Raw genomic sequence first — 24,913 nt, 5'->3', positions numbered from 1 at the left:
TTGGCACTGGTGCCACCTCTGGTCTGGGAACCATCCTGCGTATCGTAGATTCTAATTAGCCATCCGTCCACTCCCAGGCACAGGCCCCCAAACACAAACAACGGCGCTTTTCCCTGGAAAACAAAACTCGTCTGCCATCTTTTTGATGGCAGATTGCCGGAGCCACTTGGTACTATCAAACCAGCCCAACTTGGCACTGGTGCCACCATGGGTCTGGTCACCATCCTGCCTATCGTAGCTTTTCAGGAGCCAGCCGGCCACTCCCTGCCACAGGCCCCCAAACACAAACAACGGCGCTTTTCCCTGGAAAACAAAATTCGCCTGCCAACTTTTTGATGGCAGATTGCAGGAGCCACTTGGTACAATCAAATCAGCCCAACTTGGCACTGGTGCCACCATGGGTCTGGTCAACATCCTGCCTATCGTAGCTTTTCACGAGCCAGCCGGTCACTCCCAGCCATAGGCCCTCAGACCCAAATCTCGGCCCGTTTCCCTGGCAAACAAAAGTAAGCTGCCCCGCTTCTGGATGGCAGATTGCAGGAGCCACTTGGTAGTATCAAACCAGCCCTACTTGGTACTGGTGCCAACTTGGGTCTGGGAAACATCCTGCGTATCGTGGATTCTAAGGAGCCAGCCGGCCACTCCCAGCCACAGGCCCCCAAACACAAACAACGGCGCTTTTCCCTGGAAAACAAAACTCGCCTACCAACATTTTGATGGCAGATTGCAGGAGCCACTTGGTACTATCAAATCAGCCGAACTTGGCACTGGTGCCACCATGGGTCTGGTAACCATACTGCCTATCGTACCTTTTCAGGAGCCAGCTGGTCACTCCCAGCCATAGGCCCCCAGACAAAAACCTCGGCTCCTTTCCCTGGCAAACAAAAGTAAGCAGCCCTGCTTCTGGATGGCAGATTGCAGGAGCCACTTTGCACCATCAAACTGGCCCGACTTGTCACTGTTGCCACCTCTGGTCTGGGAACCATCCTGCGTATCGTGGATTCTAATTAGCCAGCCGGCCACTCCCAGCCACAGGCCCCCAAACACAAACAACGGCGCTTTTCCCTGGAAAACAAAACTCGCCTGCCAACTTTTTGATGGCAGATTGCAGGAGCCACTTGGTACTATCAAACCAGCCCAACTTGGCACTGGTGCCACCATGGGTCTGGTCACCATCCTGACTATCGTAGCTTTTCAGGAGCCAGCCGGTCACTCCCAGCCATAGGCCCCCAGACACAAAGCTCGGCCCGTTTCCCTGGCAAACAAAAGTAAGCTGCCCCGCTTCTGGATGGCAGATAGTAGGACGCACTTGTTACTATCAAACCAGCCCGACTTGGCACTGGTGCCACCACTGGTCTGGGAACCATCCTGCGTATCGTGGATTCTAAGGAGCCAGCCGGCCAATCCCAGCCACAGGCCCCCAAACAAAACCACAGGGCTATTTCCTGGAAAACAAAACTCGCCTGACAACTTTTTGATGGTAGATTGCAGGAGCCACTTGGTACTATCAAACCAGCCCAACTTGGCACTGGTGCCACCATGGGTCTGGTCACCATCCTGCCTATCGTAGCTTTTCAGGAGCCAGCCGGTCACTCCCAGCCATAGGCCCCGAGACACAAACCTCGGCCCGTTTCCCTGGCAAACAAAAGTAAGCTACCCCGCTTCTGGATGGCAGATTGCAGGAGCCACTTGGTACTATCAAACCAGCCCGACTTGGCACTGGTGCCACCTCAGGTCTGGGAACCATCCTGCGTATCGTGGATTCTAAGGAGCCAGCCGGCCACTCCCAGCCATAGGCCCCCAAACAAAAACAACGGCGCTTTTCCCTGGAAAACAAAACTTGCCTGCTAAATTTTGATGGCAGATTGCAGGAACCACTTGGTACTATCAAACCAGCCCTACTTGGCACTGGTGCCACCATGGGTCTGGTCACCATCCTGCCTATCGTAGCTTATCAGGAGCCAGCCGGTCACTCCCAGCCATAGGCCCCCAGACACAAAGCTCGACCCGTTTCCCTGGCAAACAAAAGCAAGCTGCCCCGCTTCTGGATGGCAGATTGCAGGAGCCACTTGGTACTATCAAACCAGCCCATCTTGGCATTGGTGCCACCTCTAGTCTGGGAACCATCCTGCGTATCGTGGATTCTAAGGAGCCAGCCGGTCACTCCCAGCCACAGGCCCCCAAACAAAATCCACAGCGCTTTTCCCTGGAAAACAAAACTCGCCTGCCAACTTTTTGATGGCAGATTGCAGGAGCCACTTGCTACTATCAAATCAGCCCAACTTGGCACTGGTGCCACCATGGGTCTGGTCACCATCCTGCCTATCGTAGCTTTTCAGGAGACAGCCGGTCCCTCCCTGCCATAGGCCCCCAGAGAAAAACCTCGGCCCATTTCCCTGGCAAACAAAAGTAAGCTGCCCCGCTTCTGGATGGCAGATTCCAGGACGCACTTGGTAGTATCAAACCAGCCCAACTTGGCACTGGTGCCACCTCTGGTCTGGGAACCATCCTGCGTATCGTGGATTCTAAAGAGCCAGCCGGTCACTCCCAGCCACAGGCCCCCAGACACAAACAACGGCGCTTTTCCCTGGACAACAAAACTCGCCTGCAAAATTTTGATGGCAGATTCCCGGAGCCACTTGGTACTATCAAACCAGCCCAACTTGACGCTGGTGCCGTCATGGGTCTGGTCACCATCCTGCCTATCGTAGCTTTTCAGGAGCCAGCCGGTCACTCCCAGCCATAGGCCCCCAGACACAAAGCTCGGCCCGTTTCCGTGGCAAACAAAAGTAAGTTATCCCGCTTCTGGATGGCAGATTGCAGGAGCCACTTTTCACCATCAAACCAGCCCGACTTGGCATTGCTGCCACCTCTGGTCTGGGAACCATCCTGCGTATCGTGGATTCTAAGGAGCCAGCCGGCCACTCCCAGCCACAGGCCCCCAAACACAAACAACGGCGCTTTTCCCTGGAAAACAAAACTCGCCTGACAACTTTTTGATGGCAGATTGCAGGAGCCACTTGGTACTATCAAACCAGCCCAACTTGGCACTGGTGCCACCATGGGTCTGGGAACCATCCTGCCTATCGTAGCTTTTCAGGAGCCAGCCGGTCACTCCCAGCCATAGGCCCCCAGACACAAACCTCGGCCCGTTTCCCTGGCAAACAAAAGTAAGCTACCCCGCTTCTGGATGGCAGATTGCAGGACGCACTTGGTACTATCAAACCAGCCCAACTTGGCACTGGTGCCACCTCAGGTCTGGGAACCATCCTGCGTATCGTGGATTCTAAGGAGCCAGCCGGCCACTCCCAGCCATAGGCCCCCAAACAAAAACAACGGCGCTTTTCCCTGGAAAACAAAACTTGCCTGCCAACTTTTTGATGGCAGATTGCAGGAGCCACTTGGTACTATCAAACCAGCCCAACTTGGCACTGGTGCCACCATGGGTCTGGTCACCATCCTGCCTATCGTAGCTTTTCAGGAGCCAGCCGGTCACTCCCAGCCGTAGGCCCACAGACACAAACCTCGGCCGGTTTCCCTGACAAACAAAAGTAAGCTGTCCCGCTTCTGGATGGCAGATTGCAGGAGCCACTTGCTACTATCAAACCACCCGACTTGGCACTGGTGCCACCTCTGGTCTGGGAACCATCCTGCGTATCGTAGATTCTAATTAGCCATCCGTCCACTCCCAGGCACAGGCCCCCAAACACAAACAACGGCGCTTTTCCCTGGAAAACAAAACTCGTCTGCCATCTTTTTGATGGCAGATTGCCGGAGCCACTTGGTACTATAATCCAGCCCAACTTGGCACTGGTGCCACCATGGGTCTGGTCACCATCCTGCCTATCGTAGCTTTTCAGGAGCCAGCCGGCCACTCCCTGCCACAGGCCCCCAAACACAAACAACGGCGCTTTTCCCTGGAAAACAAAATTCGCCTGCCAACTTTTTGATGGCAGATTGCAGGAGCCACTTGGTACTATCAAATCAGCCCAACTTGGCACTGGTGCCACCATGGGTCTGGTCAACATCCTGCCTATCGTAGCTTTTCAGGAGCCAGCCGGTCACTCCCAGCCATAGGCCCCCAGACCCAAACCTCGGCCCGTTTCCCTGGCAAACAAAAGTAAGCTGCCCCGCTTCTGGATGGCAGATTGCAGGAGCCACTTGGTAGTATCAAACCAGCCCTACTTGGTACTGGTGCCAACTTGGGTCTGGGAAACATCCTGCGTATCGTGGATTCTAAGGAGCCAGCCGGCCACTCCCAGCCACAGGCCCCCAAACACAAACAAGGGCGCTTTTCCCTGGAAAACAAAACTCTCCTGCCAACTTTTAGATGGCAGATTGCAGGAGCCACTTGGTACTATCAAACCAGCCCAACTTGGCACTGGTGCCACCATGGGTCTGGTCACCATCCTGCCTATCGTAGCTTTTCAGGAGCCAGCCGGCCACTCCCAGCCATAGGCCCCCAGACACAAACCTCGGCCCGTTTCCCTGGCAAACAAAAGTAAGCTGCCTCGCTTCTGGATGGCAGATTCCCGGACGCACTTGTTACAATCAAACCAGCCCAACTTGGCACTGGTGCCACCTCTGGTCTGGGAACCATGCTGAGTATCGTGGATTCTAAGGAGCCAGCCGGCCACTCCCAGCCACAGGCCCCCAAACACAAACAACGGCGCTTTTCCCTGGAAAACAAAACTCGCCTGCCAAGATTTTGATGGCAGATTGCAGGAGCCACTTGGTACTATCAAACCCGCCCAACTTGGCACTGGTGCCACCATGGGTCTGGTCACCATTCTGCCTATCGTAGCTTTTCAGGAGCCAGCCGGTCACTCCCCGCCATAGGCCCCCAGACACAAACCTCGGCCCGTTTCCCTGGCAAACAAAAGTAAGCTACCCCGCTTCTGGATGGCAGATTGCAGGACGCACTTGGTACTATCAAACCAGCCCAACTTGGCACTGGTGCCACCTCAGGTCTGTGAACCATCCTGCGTCTCGTGGATTCTAAGGAGCCAGCCGGCCACTCCCACCCATAGGCCCCCAAACAAAAACAACGGCGCTGTTTCCTGGAAAACAAAACTCGCCTGCCAACTTTTTGATGGCAGATTGCAGGAACCACTTGGTATTATCAAGCCAGCCCGACTTGGCACTGGTGCCACCTTGGGTCTGGGAACCATGCTGCGTATCGTGGATTCTAAGGAGCCAGCCGGCCACTCCCTGCCACAGGCCCCCAAACACAAACAACGGCGCTTTTCCCTGGAAATCAACACTCGCTTGCCGACTTTTTGATGGCAGATTGCAGGAGCCACTTGGTACTATCAAACCAGCCCAACTTGGCACTGGTGCCACCATGGGTCTGGTCACCATCATGCCTCTCGTAGCTTTTCAGGACCTAGCCGGTCACTCACAGCCATAGGCCCCCAGACACAAACCTTGGCCCGTTTCCCCGGCAAACAAAAGTAAGCTGCCCCGTTTCTGGATGGCAGATTTCAGTAGCAACTTTGCACCATCAAACTGGCCCGACTTGTCACTGGTGCCACTTTAGGTCTGGGAAACATCCTGCGTATCGTGGATTCTAATTAGCCATCCGGCCACTCCCACCCACAGGCCCCCAAACACAAACAACGGCGCTTTTCCCTGGAAAACAAAACTCGCCTGCCAACTTTTTGATGGCAGATTGCAGGAGCCACTTGGTACTATCAAATCAGCCGAACTTGGCACTGGTGCCACCATGGGTCTGGTAACCATCCTGCCTATCGTACCTTTTCAGGAGCCAGCTGGTCACTCCCAGCCATAGGCCCCCAGACAAAAACCTCGGCTCCTTTCCCTGGCAAACAAAAGTAAGCAGCCCTGCTTCTGGATGGCAGATTGCAGGAGCCACTTTGCACCATCAAACTGGCCCGACTTGTCACTGTTGCCACCTCTGGTCTGGGAACCATCCTGCGTATCGTGGATTCTAATTAGCCAGCCGGCCACTCCCAGCCACAGGCCCCCAAACACAAACAACGGCGCTTTTCCCTGGAAAACAAAACTCGCCTGACAACTTTTTGATGGCAGATTGCAGGAGCCACTTGGTACTATCAAACCAGCCCAACTTGGCACTGGTGCCACCATGGGTCTGGTCACCATCCTGCCTATCGTAGCTTTTCAGGAGCCAGCCGGTCACTCCCAGCCATAGGCCCCCAGACACAAAGCTCGGCCCGTTTCCCTGGCAAACAAAAGTAAGCTGCCCCGCTTCTGGATGGCAGATAGTAGGACGCACTTGTTACTATCAAACCAGCCCGACTTGGCACTGGTGCCACCACTGGTCTGGGAACCATCCTGCGTATCGTGGATTCTAAGGAGCCAGCCGGCCACTCCCACCCACAGGCCCCCAAACACAAACAACGGCGCTTTTCCCTGGAAAACAAAACTCGCCTGCCAACTTTTTGATGGCAGATTGCAGGAGCCACTTGGTACTATCAAACCAGCCCAACTTGGCACTGGTGCCACCATGGGTCTGGTCACCATCCTGACTATCGTAGCTTTTCAGGAGCCAGCCGGTCACTCCCAGCCATAGGCCCCCAGACAAATACCTCGGCCCGTTTCCCTGGCAAACAAAAGTAAGCTGCCCCGCTTCTGGATGGCAGATTGCAGGACGCACTTGGTACTATCAAACCAGCCCGACTTGGCACTGGTGCCACCACTGGTCTGGGAACCATCCTGCGTATCGTGGATTCTAAGGAGCCAGCCGGCCACTCCCAGCCACAGGCCCCCAAACACAAACAACGGCGCTTTTCCCTGGAAAACAAAACTCGCCTGCCAACTTTTTGATGGCAGATTGCAGGAGCCACTTGGTACTATCAAACCAGCCCAACTTGGCACTGGTGCCACCATGGGTCTGGTCACCATCCTGCCTATCGTAACTTTTCAGGAGCCAGCCGGTCACTCCCAGCCATAGGCCCCCAGACAAAAACCTCGGCCCGTTTCCCTGGCAAACAAAAGTAAGCTGCCCCGCTTCTGGATGGCAGATTCCCGGACGCACTTGGTACTATCAAACCAGCCCAACTTGGCACTGGTGCCACCTCTGATCTTCGAACCATGCTGAGTATCGTGGATTCTAAGGAGCCAGCTGGCCACTCCCAGCCACAGGCCCCCAAACACAAACAACGGCGCTTTTCCCTGGAAAACAAAACTCGCCTGCCAAGTTTTTGATGGCAGATTGCAGGAGCCACTTGGTACTATCAAACCAGCCCAACTTGGCACTGGTGCCGTCATGGGTCTGGTCACCATCCTGCCTATCGTAGCTTTTCAGGAGCCAGCCGGTCACTCCCAGCCATAGGCCCCCAGACAAAAACCTCGGACCGTTTCCCTGGCAAACAAAAGTAAGCTGCCCCGCTTCTGGATGGCAGATTGCAGGAACCACTTGGTACTATCAAACCAGCCCAACTTGGCACTGGTGCCACCATGGGTCTGGGAACCATCCTGTGTATCGTGGATTCTAATTAGCCATCCGTCCACTCCAGGCCATAGGGCCCCAGGCACAAACAACGGCGCTTTTACCTGGAAAACAAAACTCGCCTGCCAACTTTTTGATGGCCGATTGCAGGAACCACTTGGTATTATCTAGCCAGCCCAACTTGGCACTGGTGCCACCATGGGTCTGGTCACCATCCTGCCTATCGTAGCTTTTCAGGAGCCAGCCGGTCACTCCCTGCCATAGGCCCCCAGACACAAACCTCGGCCCGTTTCCCTGGCAAACAAAAGTAAGCTGCCCCGCTTCTGGATGGCAGATTGCAGGAACCACTTGTTACTATCAAACCAGCCCAACTTGGCACTGGTGCCACCATGGGTCTGGGAACCATCCTGTGTATCGTGGATTCTAATTAGCCATCCGTCCACTCCAGGCCATAGGGCCCCAGGCACAAACAACGGCGCTTTTCCCTGGAAAACAAAACTCGCCTGCCAACTTTTTGATGGCCGATTGCAGGAACCACTTGGTATTATCAAGCCAGCCCGACTTGGCACTGGTGCCACCTTGGGTCTGGGAACCATGCTGCGTATCGTGGATTCTAAGGAGCCAGCCGGCCACTCCCACCCACAGGCCCCCAAACACAAACAACGGCGCTTTTCCCTGGAAAACAAAACTCGCCTGCCAACTTTTTGATGGCAGATTGCAGGAGCCACTTGGTACTATCAAACCAGCCCAACTTGGCACTGGTGCCACCATGGGTCTGGTCACCATCCTGCCTATCGTAGCTTTTCAGGAGCCAGCAAGCCACCCCCAGCCAGAGGCCCCCAGACAAATATTTCGGCCCGTTTCCCTGGCAAACAAAAGTAAGCTGCCCCGCTTCTGCATGGCAGATTGCAGGAGCCACTTTGCACCGTCAAACCAGCCCAACTTGGCACTGGTGCCACCTCAGGTCTGGGAACCATCCTGCGTATCGTGGGTTCTAATTAGGCATCCGTCCACTCCAGGCCATAGGGCCCCAGGCACAAACAACGGCACTTTTCCCTGGAAAACAAAACTCGCCTGCCAACTTTTTGATGGCCGATCGCAGGAACCACTTGGTATTATCAAGCCAGCCCAACTTGGCACTGGTGCCACCATGGGTCTGGTCACCATCCTGCCTATCGTAGCTTTTCAGGAGCCAGCCGGTCACTCCCAGCCATAGGACCCCAGACACAAACCTCGGACCGTTTCCCTGGCAAACAAAAGTAAGCTGCCCCGCTTCTGGATGGCAGATTCCCGGACGCACTTGTTACTATCAAACCAGCCCAACTTGGCACTGGTGCCACCATGGGTCTGGGAACCATCCTGTGTATCGTGGATTCTAATTAGCCATCCGTCCACTCCAGGCCATAGGGCCCCAGGCACAAACAACGGCGCTTTTCCCTGGAAAACAAAACTCGCCTGCGAACATTTTGATGGCCGATTGCAGGAACCACTTGGTATTATCAAGCCAGCCCGACTTGGCACTGGTGCCACCTTGGGTCTGGGAACCATGCTGCGTATCGTGGATTCTAAGGAGCCAGCTGGCCACTCCCAGCCACAGGCCCCCAAACACAAACAACGACGCTTTTCCCTGGAAATCAACACTCGCTTGCCGACTTTTTGATGGCAGATTGCAGGAGCCACTTGGTACTATCAAACCAGCCCAACTTGGCACTGGTGCCACCATGGGTCTGGTCACCATCCTGCCTATCGTAGCTTTTCATGAGCCAGCCGGCCACTCCCAGCCATAGGCCCCCAGACACAAACCTCGGCCCGTTTCCCTGGCAAAAAAAAGTAAGCTGCCCCGCTTCTGGATGGCAGATTGCAGGACGCACTTGTTACAATCAAACCAGCCCAACTTGGCACTGGTGCTACCTCTGGTCTGGGAACCATGCTGAGTATCGTGGATTCTAAGGAGCCAGCTGGCCACTCCCAGCCACAGGCCCCCAAACACAAACAACGGCGCTTTTCCCTGGAAAACAAAACTCGCCTGCCAACTTTTTGATGGCAGATTGCAGGAGCCACTTGGTACTATCAAACCAGCCCAACTTGGCACTGGTGCCGTCATGGGTCTGGTCACCATCATGCCTATCGTAGCTTTTCAGGAGCCAGCCGGTCACTTCCAGGCTTAGGCCCCCAGACACAATCCTCGGACCGTTTCCCTGGCAAACAAAAGTAAGCTGCCCCGCTTCTGGATGGCAGATTGCAGGAACCACTTGTTACTATCAAACCAGCCCAAGTTGGCACTGGTGCCACCATGGGTCTGGGAACCATCCTGTGTATCGTGGATTCTAATTAGCCATCCGTCCACTCCAGGCCATAGGGCCCCAGGCGCAAACAACGGCGCTTTTCCCTGGAAAACAAACTCGCCTGCCAAATTTTTGATGGCAGATTGCAGGAGCCACTTGGTACTATCAAACCAGCCCAACTTGGCACTGGTGCCACCATGGGTCTGGTCACCATCCTGCCTATCGTAGCTTTTCAGGAGCCAGCCGGTCACTCCCAGCCATAGGCCCCGAGACACAAACCTCGGCCCGTTTCCCTGGCAAACAAAAGTAATCTACCCCGCTTCTGGATGGCAGATTGCAGGACGCACTTGGTACTATCAAACCAGCCCAACTTGGCACTGGTGCCACCTCAGGTCTGGGAACCATCCTGCGTCTCGTGGATTCTAAGGAGCCAGCCGGCCACTCCCACCCATAGGCCCCCAAACAAAAACAACGGCGCTTTTCCCTGGAAAACAAAACTCGCCTGCCAACTTTTTGATGGCCGATTGCAGGAACCACTTGGTATTATCAAGCCAGCCCGACTTGGCACTGGTGCTACCTTGGGTCTGGGAACCATGCTGCGTATCGTGGATTCTAAGGAGCCAGCCGGCCACTCCCTGCCACAGGCCCCCAAACACAAACAACGGCGCTTTTCCCTGGAAATCAACACTCGCTTGCCGACTTTTTGATGGCAGATTGCAGGAGCCACTTGGTACTATCAAACCAGCCCAACTTGGCACTGGTGCCACCATGGGTCTGGTCACCATCATGCCTCTCGTAGCTTTTCAGGACCTAGCCGGTCACTCACAGCCATAGGCCCCCAGACACAAACCTTGGCCCGTTTCCCTGGCAAACAAAAGTAAGCTGCCCCGTTTCTGGATGGCAGATTTCAGTAGCAACTTTGCACCATCAAACTGGCCCGACTTGTCACTGGTGCCACTTCAGGTCTGGGAACCACCCTGCGTATCGTGGATTGTAATTAGCCATCCGGCCACTCCCACCCACAGGCCCCCAAACACAAACAACGGCGCTTTTCCCTGGAAAACAAAACTCGCCTACCAACATTTTGATGGCAGATTGCAGGAGCCACTTGGTACTATCAAATCAGCCGAACTTGGCACTGGTGCCACCATGGGTCTGGTAACCATACTGCCTATCGTACCTTTTCAGGAGCCAGCTGGTCACTCCCAGCCATAGGCCCCCAGACAAAAACCTCGGCTCCTTTCCCTGGCAAACAAAAGTAAGCAGCCCTGCTTCTGGATGGCAGATTGCAGGAGCCACTTTGCACCATCAAACTGGCCCGACTTGTCATTGTTGCCACCTCTGGTCTGGGAACCATCCTGCGTATCGTGGATTGTAATTAGCCATCCGGCCACTCCCAGCCACAGGCCCCCAAACACAAACAACGGCGCTTTTCCCTGGAAAACAAAACTCGCCTGACAACTTTTTGATGGCAGATTGCAGGAGCCACTTGGTACTATCAAACCAGCCCAACTTGGCACTGGTGCCACCATGGGTCTGGTCACCATCCTGCCTGTCGTAGCTTTTCAGGAGCCAGCCGGTCACTCCCAGCCATAGGCCCCCAGACACAAAGCTCGGCCCGTTTCCCTGGCAAACAAAAGTAAGCTGCCCCGCTTCTGGATGGCAGATAGTAGGACGCACTTGTTAATATCAAACCAGCCCGACTTGGCACTGGTGCCACCACTGGTCTGGGAACCATCCTGCGTATCGTGGATTCTAAGGAGCCAGCCGGCCACTCCCAGCCACAGGCACCCAAACACAAACAACGGCGCTTTTCCCTGGAAAACAAAACTCGCCTGACAACTTTTTGATGGCAGATTGCAGGAGCCACTTGGTACTATCAAACCAGCCCAACTTGGCACTGGTGCCACCATGGGTCTGGTCACCATCCTGCCTATCGTAGCTTTTCAGGAGCCAGCCGGTCACTCCCAGCCATAGGCCCCCAGACAAATACCTCGGCCCGTTTCCCTGGAAAACAAAAGTAAGCTGCCCCGCTTCTGGATGGCAGATTGCAGGACGCACTTGGTACTATCAAACCAGCCCGACTTGGCACTGGTGCCACGTCAAGTCTGGGAACCATCCTGCGTATCGTGGATTCTAAGGAGCCAGCCGGCCACTCCCTGCCACAGGCCCCCAAACACAAACAACGGCGCTTTTCCCTGGAAAACAAAACTCGCCTGCCAACTTTTTGATGGCAGATTGCAGGAGCCACTTGGTACTATCAAACCAGCCCAACTTGGCACTGGTGCCACCATGGGTCTGGGAACCATCCTGCCTATCGTAACTTTTCAGGAGCCAGCCAGTCACTCCCAGCCATAGGCCCCCAGACAAAAACCTCGGCCCGTTTCCCTGGCAAACAAAAGTAAGCTGCCCCGCTTCTGGATGGCAGATTCCCGGACGCACTTGGTACTATCAAACCAGCCCAACTTGGCACTGGTGCCACCTCTGATCTGGGAAACATGCTGAGTATCGTGGATTCTAAGGAGCCAGCCGGCCACTCCCAGCCACAGGCACCCAAACACAAACAACGGCGCTTTTCCCTGGAAAACAAAACTCGCCTGCCAAGTTTTTGATGGCAGATTGCAGGAGCCACTTGGTACTATCAAACCAGCCCAACTTGGCACTGGTGCCGTCATGGGTCTGGTCACCATCCTGCCTATCGTAGCTTTTCAGGAGCCAGCCGGTCACTCCCAGCCATAGGCCCCCAGACAAAAACCTCGGCCCGTTTCCCTGGAAAACAAAAGTAAGCTGCCCCGCTTCTGGATGGCAGATTGCAGGAACCACTTGGTACTATCAAACCAGCCCAACTTGGCACTGGTGCCACCATGGGTCTGGGAACCATCCTGTGTATCGTGGATTCTAATTAGCCATCCGTCCACTCCAGGCCATAGGGCCCCAGGCACAAACAACGGCGCTTTTCCCTGGAAAACAAAACTCGCCTGACAACTTTTTGATGGCCGATTGCAGGAACCACTTGGTATTATCTAGCCAGCCCAACTTGGCACTGGTGCCACCATGGGTCTGGTCACCATCCTGCCTATCGTAGCTTTTCAGGAGCCAGCCGGTCACTCCCAGCCATAGGCCCCCAGACACAAACCTCGGACCGTTTCCCTGGCAAACAAAAGTAAGCTGCCCCGCTTCTGGATGGCAGATTGCAGGAACCACTTGTTACTATCAAACCAGCCCAACTTGGCACTGGTGCCACCATGGGTCTGGGAACCATCCTGTGTATCGTGGATTCTAATTAGCCATCCGTCCACTCCAGGCCATAGGGCCCCAGGCACAAACAACGGCGCTTTTCCCTGGAAAACAAAACTTGCCTGCCAACTTTTTGATGGCCGATTGCAGGAACCACTTGGTATTATCAAGCCAGCCCGACTTGGCACTGGTGCCACCTTGGGTCTGGGAACCATGCTGCGTATCGTGGATTCTAAGTAGCCAGCCGGCCACTCCCTGCCACAGGCCCCCAAACACAAACAACGGCGCTTTTCCCTGGAAAACAAAACTCGCCTGCCAAGTTTTTGATGGCAGATTGCAGGAGCCACTTGGTACTATCAAACCAGCCCAACTTGGCACTGGTGCCACCATGGGTCTGGTCACCATCCTGCATATCGTAGCTTTTCAGGAGCCAGCCAGCCACCCCCAGCCAGAGGCCCCCAGACAAATATTTCGGCCCGTTTCCCTGGCAAACAAAAGTAAGCTGCCCCGCTTCTGCATGGCAGGTTGCAGGAGCCACTTTGCACCGTCAAACCAGCCCAACTTGGCACTGGTGCCACCTCAGGTCTGGGAACCATCCTGCGTATCGTGGGTTCTAATTAGCCATCCGTCCACTCCAGGCCATAGGGCCCCAGGCACAAAAAACGGCGCTTTTCCCTGGAAAACAAAACTCGCCTGCCAACTTTTTGATGGCCGATTGCAGGAACCACTTGGTATTATCAAGCCAGCCCAACTTGGCACTGGTGCCACCATGGGTCTGGTCACCATCCTGCCTATCGTAGCTTTTCAGGAGCCAGCCGGTCACTCCCAGCCATAGGCCCCCAGACACAAACCTCGGACCGATTCCCTGGCAAACAAAAGTAAGCTGCCCCGCTTCTGGATGGCAGATTGCAGGAACCACTTGGTACTATCAAACCAGCCCAACTTGGCACTGGTGCCACCATGGGTCTGGGAACCATCCTGTGTATCGTGGATTCTAATTAGCCATCCGTCCACTCCAGGCCATAGGGCCCCAGGCACAAACAACGGCGCTTTTCCCTGGAAAACAAAACTCGCCTGCCAACTTTTTGATGGCCGATTGCAGGAACCACTTGGTATTATCAAGCCAGCCCGACTTGGCACTGGTGCCACCTTGGGTCTGGGAACCATGCTGCGTATTGTGGATTCTAAGGAGCCAGCCGGCCACTCCCAGCCACAGGCCCCCAAACACAAACAACGACGCTTTTCCCTGGAAATCAACACTCGCTTGCCGACTTTTTGATGGCAGATTGCAGGAGCCACTTGGTACTATCAAACCAGCCCAACTTGGCACTGGTGCCACCATGGGTCTGGTCACCATCCTGCCTATCGTAGCTTTTCAGGAGCCAGCCGGCCACTCCCAGCCATAGGCCCCCAGACACAAACCTCGGCCCGTTTCCCTGGCAAACAAAAGTAAGCTGCCCCGCTTCTGGATGGCAGATTCCCGGACGCACTTGTTACAATCAAACCAGCCCAACTTGGCACTGGTGCCACCTCTGGTCTGGGAACCATGCTGAGTATCGTGGATTCTAAGGAGCCAGCCGGCCACTCCCAGCCACAGGCCCCCAAACACAAACAACGGCGCTTTTCCCTGGAAAACAAAACTCGCCTGCCAAGTTTTTGATGGCAGATTGCAGGAGCCACTTGGTACTATCAAACCAGCCCAACTTGGCACTGGTGCCGTCATGGGTCTGGTCCACATCCTGCCTATCGTAGCTTTTCACGAGCCAGCCGGTCACTTCCAGGCTTAGGCCCCCAGACACAATCCTCGGACCGTTTCCCTGGCAAACAAAAGTAAGCTGCCCCGCTTCTGGATGGCAGATTGCAGGAACCACTTGGTACTATCAAACCAGCCCAAGTTGGCACTGGTGCCACCATGGGTCTGGGAACCATCCTGTGTATCGTGGATTCTAATTAGCCATCCGTCCACTCCAGGCCATAGGGCCCCAGGCGCAAACAACGGCGCTTTTCCCTGGATAACAAACTCGCCTGCCAAATTTTTGATGGCAGATTGCAGGAGCCACTTGGTACTATCAAACCAGCCCAACTTGGCACTGGTGCCACCATGGGTCTGGTCACCATCCTGCCTATCGTAGCTTTTCAGGAGCCAGCCGGTCACTCCCAGCCATAGGCCCCGAGACACAAACCTCGGCCCGTTTCCCTGGCAAACAAAAGTAAGCTACCCCGCTTCTGGATGGCAGATTGCAGGACGCACTTGGTACTATCAAACCAGCCCAACTTGGCACTGGTGCCACCTCAGGTCTGGGAACCATCCTGCGTCTCGTGGATTCTAAGGAGCCAGCCGGCCACTCCCACCCATAGGCCCCCAAACATAAACAACGGCGCTTTTCCCTGGAAAACAAAACTCGCCTGCCAACTTTTTGATGGCCGATTGCAGGAACCACTTGGTATTATCAAGCCAGCCCGACTTGGCACTGGTGCCACCTTGGGTCTGGGAACCATGCTGCGTATCGTGGATTCTAAGGAGCCAGCCGGCCACTCCCTGCCACAGGCCCCCAAACACAAACAACGGCGCTTTTCCCTGGAAATCAACACTCGCTTGCCGACTTTTTGATGGCAGATTGCAGGAGCCACTTGGTACTATCAAACCAGCCCAACTTGGCACTGCTGCCACCATGGGTCTGGTCACCATCATGCCTCTCGTAGCTTTTCAGGACCTAGCCGGTCACTCACAGCCATAGGCCCCCAGACACAAACCTTGGCCCGTTTCCCTGGCAAACAAAAGTAAGCTGCCCCGTTTCTGGATGGCAGATTTCAGTAGCAACTTTGCACCATCAAACTGGCCCGACTTGTCACTGGTGCCACTTTAGGTCTAGGAACCATCCTGCGTATCGTGGATTCTAATTAGCCATCCGGCCACTCCCACCCACAGGCCCCCAAACACAAACAACGGCGCTTTTCCCTGGAAAACAAAACTCGCCTACCAACATTTTGATGGCAGATTGCAGGAGCCACTTGGTACTATCAAATCAGCCGAACTTGGCACTGGTGCCACCATGGGTCTGGTAACCATCCTGCCTATCGTACCTTTTCAGGAGCCAGCTGGTCACTCCCAGCCATAGGCCCCCAGACAAAAACCTCGGCTCCTTTCCCTGGCAAACAAAAGTAAGCAGCCCTGCTTCTGGATGGCAGATTGCAGGAGCCACTTTGCACCATCAAACTGGCCCGACTTGTCACTGTTGCCACCTCTGGTCTGGGAACCATCCTGCGTATCGTGGATTCTAATTAGCCAGCCGGCCACTCCCAGCCACAGGCCCCCAAACACAAACAACGGCGCTTTTCCCTGGAAAACAAAACTCGCCTGACAACTTTTTGATGGCAGATTGCAGGAGCCACTTGGTACTATCAAACCAGCCCAACTTGGCACTGGTGCCACCATGGGTCTGGTCACCATCCTGCCTATCGTAGCTTTTCAGGAGCCAGCCGGTCACTCCCTGCCACAGGCCCCCAGACACAAAGCTCGGCCCGTTTCCCTGGCAAACAAAAGTAAGCTGCCCCGCTTCTGGATGGCAGATAGTAGGACGCACTTGTTACTATCAAACCAGCCCGACTTGGCACTGGTGCCACCACTGGTCTGGGAACCATCCTGCGTATCGTGGATTCTAAGGAGCCAGCCGGCCACTCCCAGCCTCAGGCACCCAAACACAAACAACGGCGCTTTTCCCTGGAAAACAAAACTCGCCTGACAACTTTTTGATGGCAGATTGCAGGAGCCACTTGGTACTATCAAACCAGCCCAACTTGGCACTGGTGCCACCATGGGTCTGGTCACCATCCTGCCTATCGTAGCTTTTCAGGAGCCAGCCGGCCACTCTCAGCCATATGCCCCCAAAAACAAACCACGGACCTTTTCTCTGGCAAACAAAAATCAGCTGCCCCACTTCTGGATGGCAGATTGCAGGAGCCACTTGGGACTATCACACCAGCACAACATGGCACTGCTGCCACCTTGGATCTGGGAACAATCCTGCGTATCGTACATATTCAGGAACCAGCCGAACACTCCCAGCCACAGGCCCCCAAACACAAACAACGGCCCTTTTCTCTGGCAAACAAAACTCAACTGCCCCTCTTCTGGATGGCAAATTGCAGGACGCACTTGGTACTACAAAAAGAGCCCGACTTGGCAGTGGTGCCACCTTGGCTCTGGGAACCATCCTGCATATCGAGCATTTTAAGGAGCCAGCCGGCAATTCCCAGCCGTATGCCCCAAAAAGAAACCATGGACCTTTTCTCTGGCAAAAAAAACTCAGCTGTCCCGCTTCTGGATGGCAGATTGCAGGAGTTACTTTGAACCATACAACCAGCCTTACTTGGCACTGGTGCCACCTTGGATCTGGGAACCATCCTGCCTATCGTTGATTTTCAGGGGCCAGCTGGCCACTCTCAGCCATAGGCCCCCAAACACAAACCACAGCCCTTTTCTCTAGCAAACAAAATTCAACTGCCCCGCTTCTGGATGGCAAATTGCAGGAGCCACTGGGTACTACAAAAACAGCCTGACTTGGCACTGGTGCCACCTTGCGTCTGGTTACCATGCGGCGTATCGTGCATTTTAAGGAGCCAGGTGGCCACTCCCAGCCATATGCCCCCAAACACAACCCACGGCCCTTTTCTCTGGCAAACAAAACTCAGCTGTCCCGCTTCTGGATGGCAGATTGCAGGAGACACTTGGTACTATCAAACCAGCCCGACTTGGCACTGGTGCCACCTTGGGTCTGGGAACCATCCTGCGTATTGTGGATTGTCAGGAGACAGCCGACCACTCTCGGCCACAGAGCCCAATCAAAAACAAAGGTCCGTTTCCCTGGCAAAAAAAACTCAGCTGCCCCGCTTCTGGATGGGAGATTGCAGGAGGCACTTGACACTGTCAAACGAGCCCCACTTGGCACTGGTGCCACCTTGGGTCTGGGAACCATGCTGCGTATCGTGGATTTTCAGGAGCCAGCCGGCCACTCCCAGCCACAGGCCCCCAAACACAAACCACAGCCTTTTTCTCTGGCAAACAAAACTCAGCTGCCCCGCTTCTGGATGGCAGATTGCAGGAGCCACTTGGTACTATCAAACCAGCCCGACTTGGCACTGGTGCCACCTTGGGTCTGGGAACCATCCTGCCTATCGTGGATTTTAAGGAGCCAGCCGGCTACTCCCAGCCACAGGCCCCCAACAAAAACCACGGCCCTTTTTTCTCGCAAACAAAACTTAGCTGCCTCACTTCTGGATGGCAGATTGCAGGAGCCACTTGGTGTAATCAAACCAGCCCGACTTGGCACTGGTGCCACCTTGGGTCTGGGAACCATCCTGCGTATCGTGGATTCTAAGGAGCCAGCCGGCCACTCCCAGCCACAGGCCCCCAAACAAAATCAACGGCGCTGTTCCCTGGAAAACAAAACACGCCTGCCAACTTTTTGATGGAGTTTGCAGGAGCCACTTGGTACTATCAAACCAGCCCGACTTGGCACTGGTGCCACCTTGGGTCTGGGAAACATCCTGCGTATCGTGGATTCTTAGGAGCCAGCCGGCCACTCCTAGCCACAGGCCCCCAAACAAAAACCTAGGCCTATTTCTCTGGCAAACAAAAGTAAGCTGCCCTGCTTCTGGATGGCAGATTGCAGGAGACACTTGGTACTATCAAACCAGCCCGACTTGGCACTGGTGCCACCTTGGATCTGGGAACCATGCTCTGTATCGTGGATATTCAGGGGCCAGCCGGCCACTCTCAGCCATATGTCCCCAAACAGAAACCTCAGCCCGTTTCTCTGGCAAACAAAACTCAACTGCCCCTCTTCTGGATGGCAAATTGCAGGATGAACTTGATACTAAAACCGCAGGCCGACTTGGTAGTGGTGACACCTTGGGCCTGGGAACCATCATGCGTATCGAGCATTTTAAGGAGCCAGCCGGCCACTCCCAGCAATATGCCCCCAAAAACAATCCACGGAATTTTCCTCTGGCAAACAAAAATCAGCTGCCCCGCTTCTGGATGGCAGATTGCAGGAGCCACTTTGCACCATCAAACCAGCCCGACTTGGCACTGGTGCCACATTGCATCTGGGAACCATGCTGCCTAGCGTGGATTTTCAGGAGCCAGCCGGCCACTCTCAGCTATATGCCCCCAAACAAAACCCACGGCCCGTTTCCCTGGCAAACAAAATTAAGCTGCCCCGCTTCTGGATGGCAGATTGCAGGACGCACTTGGTAGTATCAAACCAGCAAAACTTGGCACTGGTGCCACCTTGGGTCTGGGAACCATCCTGCATATCGTGGGTTCAAAGGAGCCAGCCGGCCACTCCCAGCCACAGGCCCCCAAATACAAACAATGTCGCTTTTCCCTGGAAAACAAAACTCGCCTGCCAACTTTTTGATGGCAGATTGCCGGAGCCACTTGGTACTATCAAACCAGCCCAACTTGGCACTGGTGCCACCATGGGTCTGGTAACCATCCTGCCTATTGTAGCTTTCCAGGAGCCAGCCGGTCTCTCCCAGCCATAGGTCCCCAGTCACAAACCTCGGCCCGTTTCCCTGGCAAACTAAAGTAAGCTACCCCGCTTCTGGATGGCAGATTGCAGGAGCCACTTGGTACTATCAAACCAGCAAAACTTGGCACTGGTGCCACCTTGGGTCTGGGAACCATGCTGCGTAACACAGATTCTAAGGCGCCAGTCGGCCACTACGAGCCACAAGCCCCCAAAGACAAACAACGGCGCTATTCTCTGGCAAACAAAACTCAACTGCCCCTCTTCTGGATGGCAAATTGCAGGACGCACTTGGTACTATAAAAACAGCCCGACTTGGCACTGGTGCCCCCTTGGGTCTGGGAACCATCCTGCGTATCGATCTTTTTAATGAGACAGCCGGCCACTCCCAGCCATATGCCCCCAAACACAACCCACGGCCCTTTTCTCTGGCAAACAAAACTCAACTGCACCGCTTCTGGATGGCAGATTGCAGGAGCCACTTGGTACTATCAAACCAGCCCGACTTGGCACTGGTGCCACCTTGGGTCTGGGAACCATCCTGCGTATTGTGGGTTGTCAGGAGCCAGCCGAACACTCTCGGCCACAGACCCCAATTAAAAACAACGGCCCGTTTCACAGGCAAACAAAATTCAGCTGCCCCGCTTCTGGATGGGAGATTGCAGGAGGCACTTGACACTGTGAAACCAGCCCCACTTGGCACTGGTGCCACCTTGGGTCTGGGAACCATACTGCGTATCATGGATTTTCAGGAGCCACCCGGCCACTCCCAGCCACAGGCCCCCAAACACAAACCACAGCCTTTTTGTCTGGCAAACAAAATTCAGCTGCCCCGCTTCTGGATGGCAGATTGCAGGAGCCACTTGGGACTATCACACCAGCACAACATGGCACTGCTGCCACCTTGGATCTGGGAACCATCCTTCCTATCGTGGATTTTCAGGGGCCAGCCGGTCACTCTCAGCCATAGGCCCCAAACACAAACCACGGCCCTTTTCTCTGGAAAACAAAACTCAACTGCCCCTCTTCTGGATGGCAGATTGCAGGAGCCACTGGGTACTATGAAACCAGCCCTACTTGGCACTGATGCCACCTTGGGTCTGGGAACCATGCTGCGTATCATGGATTTTCAGGAGCCAGCCGGCCACTGCCAGCCACAGGCACCGAAACACAAACACAGCCTTTTTCTCTGGCAAACAAAATTCAGCTGCCCCGCTTCTGGATGGCAGATTGCAGGAACCACTTGGTACTAACAAACCAGCCCGACTTGGCACTGATGCCACCTTGGGTCTGGGAACCATCCTGCGTATCGTGGATTCTAAGGAGCCAGCTGGCCACTCCCAGCCACAGGCCCCAAAACACACACAACGGTGCTTTTCCCTGGAAAACAAAACTCGCCTGCCAAACATTTGATGGCAGATTGCAGGAGCCACTTGGTATTATCAAACCAGCCCAACTTGGCACTGGTGCCACCATGGGTCTGGTCACCATCCTGCCTATCGTAGCTTTTCAGGAGCCAGCCAGCCACCCCCAGCCAGAGGCCCCCAGACAAATATTTCGGCCCGTTTCCCTGGCAAACAAAAGTAAGCTGCCCCGCTTCTGGATGGCAGATTGCAGGAGCCACTTTGCACCATCAAACCAGCCCAACTTGGCACTGGTGCCAACTCAGGTCTGGGAACCATCCTGCGTATCGTGGGTTCTAAGGAGCCAGCTGGCCACTCCCAGCCACAGGCCCCCAAACACAAACAACGGCGCTTTTCCCTGGAAAACAAAACTCGCCTGCCAACTTTTTGATGGCAGATTGCAGGAGCCACTTGGTACTATCAAACCAGCCCAACTTGGCACTGGTGCCACCATGGGTCTGGTCACCATCCTGCCTATCGTAGCTTTTCAGGAGCCAGCCGGTCACTCCCAGCCATAGGCCCCCAGACACAAACCTCGGCCCGTTTCCCTGGCAAACAAAAGTAAGCTGCCCCGCGTCTGTATGGCAGATTGCAGGAGCTACTTAGTACTATCAAACCAGCCCGACTTGGCACTGGTGACACCTCTGGTCTGGGAACCATCCTGCCTATCGTGGATTTTCAGGGGCCAGCCAGCCACTCTCAGCCATATGCCCCAAAAACAAACCACGGCCCTTTTCTCTGGCAAACAAAACTCAACTGCCCCTCTTCTGGATGGCAAATTTTAGGACGCACTTTGTACTACGAAAACCGCCCGACGTGGCACTGGTGCCACCTTGTGTCAGGGAACCATCCTGCATATCGAGCTTTTTAAGGAGCCAGCCGGCCACGCCCAGCCATATACCCCCAAAAACAAACCACGGACCATTTCTCTTGGAAACAAAAATCCGCTGCCCCGCGTCTGGATGGCAGATTGCAGGAGCCACTTTGCACCATCAAACCAGCCCGACTTGGCACTGGTGCCACCTTGGGTCTGGGAACAATCCTGCATATCGTGGATTCTAAGGAGCCAGCCGGCCACTCCCTGCCACAGGCCCCCAAACACAAACAACGGCGCTTTTCCCTGGAAAATAAAATTCGCCTGCCAACATTTTGATGGCAGATTGCAGGAGCCACTTGGTACTATCAAATCAGCCCAACTTGGCACTGGTGCCACTATGGGTCTGGGAACCATCCTGCCTATTGTAGCATTTCAGGAGCCAGCCGGTCACTCCCAGCCATAGGCCCCCAGACACAAACCTCGGCCCGTTTCCCTGGCAAACAAAATTAAGCTGCCCCGATTCTGGATGGCAGATTGCAGGAGCCACTTGGTTGTGTCAAACCAGCCCGACTTGGCACTGGTGCCACCTTGGGTCTGGGAACCATCCTGCGTAACGTGGATTCTAAGCAGCCACCCGGCCACTCTGAGCCACAGGCCCCCAAACAAAAACAACGGCGCTTTTCCCTGGAAAACAAAACTCGCCTGCCAACTTTTTGATGGTAGATTGCAGGAGCCACTTGGTACTATCAAACCAGCCCAACTTGGCACTGGTGCCACCTCTGGTCTGGGAACCATCCTGCCTATCGTAGCTTTTCAGGAGCCAGCCGGTCACTCCCAGCCATAGACCCCCAGACACAAACCTCGGCCCGTTTCCCTGGAAAACAAAAGTATGTTACCCCGATTCTGGATGGCAGATTGCAGGAGCCACTTGGTACTATCAAATCAGCCCAACTTGGCACTGGTGCCACCATGGGTCTGGTAAACATCCTGCCTATCGTAGCTTTTCAGGAGCCAGCCGGTCACTCCCTGCCATAGGCCCCCGGACACAAACCTCGGCCCGTTTCCCTGGCAAACAAAAGTAAGCTGCCCCGCTTTTGGTGGCAGATTGCAGGATGCACTTGGTACTTACAAACCAGCCCGACTTGGCCCTGGTGCCACCTTGGCTCTGGGAACCATGCTGCGTAACGTAGATTCTACGAGGACAGGGGGCCACTCCCAGCCACAGGCCTCTAAACAAAAACAACGGCGCTTTTCCCTGGAAAACCAAACTCGCCTGCCAACTTCTTGATGGCAGATTGCAGGAGCCACTTGGTACTATCAAACCAGCCCAACTTGGCACTGCTGCCACCATGGGTCTGGTCACCATCCTGCCTATCGTAGCTTTTCAGGAGCCAGCCGCTCACTCCCAGCCATAGGCCCCCAGACAAACACCTCGGCACGTTTCCCTGGCAAACAAAAGTAGGCTGCCCCGCTTCTGGATGGCAAATTGCAGGACGCACTTGGTACTACGAAAACAGCCCGACTTGGCACTGATGCCACCTTGGGTCAGGGAACAATCCTGCGTATAGAGCTTTTTAAGGAGCCAGCCGGCCACGTCCAGTCATATACCCCCAAAAATAAACCACGGAACTTTTCTCCAGCAAACAAAAATCCGCTGCCCCGCGTCTGGATGGCAGATTGCAGGAGCTATTTAGTATTATCAAACCAGCCCGACTTGGCACTGGTGGCACCATGAGTCTGGTAACCATCCTGCCTATCGTAGCTTTTCAGTAGTCAGCCGGTCACTCCCAGCCATAGGCCCCCAGACAAATACCTCGGCCCGTTTCCCTGGGAAACAAAAGTAAGCTGTCCCGCTTCTGGATGGCAGATTGCAGGAGGCACTTGGTACTATCAAACCAGCCCAACTTGTTCCCAGACCCAAGGTGGCACCAGTGCCAAGTGGGGCTGGTTTGATGGTGCAACGTGGCTCCTGCAATCTGCCATCCAAAAGCGGGGCAGCTTACTTTTGTTTGCCAGGGAAACGGGCCGAGGTTTGTGTCTGGGGGTCTATGGCTGGGAGTGACCGGCTGGCTCCTGAAAAGCTACGATAGGCAGGATGGTTCCCAGACCAGAGGTGGCACCAGTGCCAAGTTGGGCTGGTTTGATAGTACCAAGTGGCTCCTGCAATCTGCCATCAAAAAGTTGGCAGGCGAGTTTTGTTTTCCAGGGAAAAGCGCCGTAGATTTTGTTTGGGGGCCTGTGGCTCAGAGTGGCCGGGTGGCTGCTTAGAATCCACGATACGCAGGATGGTTCCCAGACCCAAGGTGGCACCAGTGCCAAGTCGGGCTGGTTTGACACAACCAAGTGGCTCCTGCAATCTGCCATCCAGAATCGGGGCAGCTTACTTTTGTTTGCCAGGGAAACGGTCCGAGGTTTGTGTCTGGGGGCCTATGGCTGGGAGTGACCGGCTGGCTCCTGAAAAGCTACGATAGGCAGGATGGTTCCCAGACCCATAGTGGCACCAGTGCCAAGTTGGGATGATTTGATAGTACCAAGTGGCTCCTGCAATCTGCCATCAAAAAGTTGGCAGGCGAGTTTTGTTTTCCAGGGAAAAGCGCCGTTGTTTGTGTTTGGGGGCCTGTGGCTGGGAGTGGCCGGCTGGCTCCTTAGAATCCACGATATGCAGGATTGTTCCCACACCCAAGGTGGCACCAGTGCCAAGTCGGGCTGGTTTGATGGTGCAAAGTGGCTCCTGCAATCTGCCATACAGACGCGGGGCAGCGGATTTTTGTTTCCAAGAGAAATGGTCCGTGGTTTTTTTTCGGGGGTTTATGGCTGGGCGTGGCCGGCTGGCTCCTTAAAAAGCTCGATATGCAGGATGGTTCCCTGACACAAGGTGGCACCAGTGCCACGTCGGGCGGTTTTCGTAGTACAAAGTGCGTCCTAAAATTTGCCATCCAGAAGAGGGGCAGTTGAGTTTTGTTTGCCAGAGAAAAGGGCCGTGGTTTGTTTTTGGGGGCATATGGCTGAGAGTGGCCGGCTGGCTCCTGAAAAGCTACGATAGGCAGGATGTTTACCAGACCCATTGTGGCACCAGTGCCAAGTTGGGCTGATTTGATAGTACCAAGTGCCTCCTGCAATCTGCCATCCAGAATCGGGGTAGCTTACTTTTGTTTTCCAGGGAAACGGGCCGAGGTTTGTGTCTGGGGGTCTATGGTTGGGAGTGG

Source organism: Melospiza melodia, chromosome 3, assembly GCF_035770615.1.
Source record: "Melospiza melodia melodia isolate bMelMel2 chromosome 3, bMelMel2.pri, whole genome shotgun sequence".
In the NCBI taxonomy this organism is placed as follows: domain Eukaryota; kingdom Metazoa; phylum Chordata; class Aves; order Passeriformes; family Passerellidae; genus Melospiza; species Melospiza melodia.
This window is presented reverse-complemented; position numbering follows the sequence as displayed.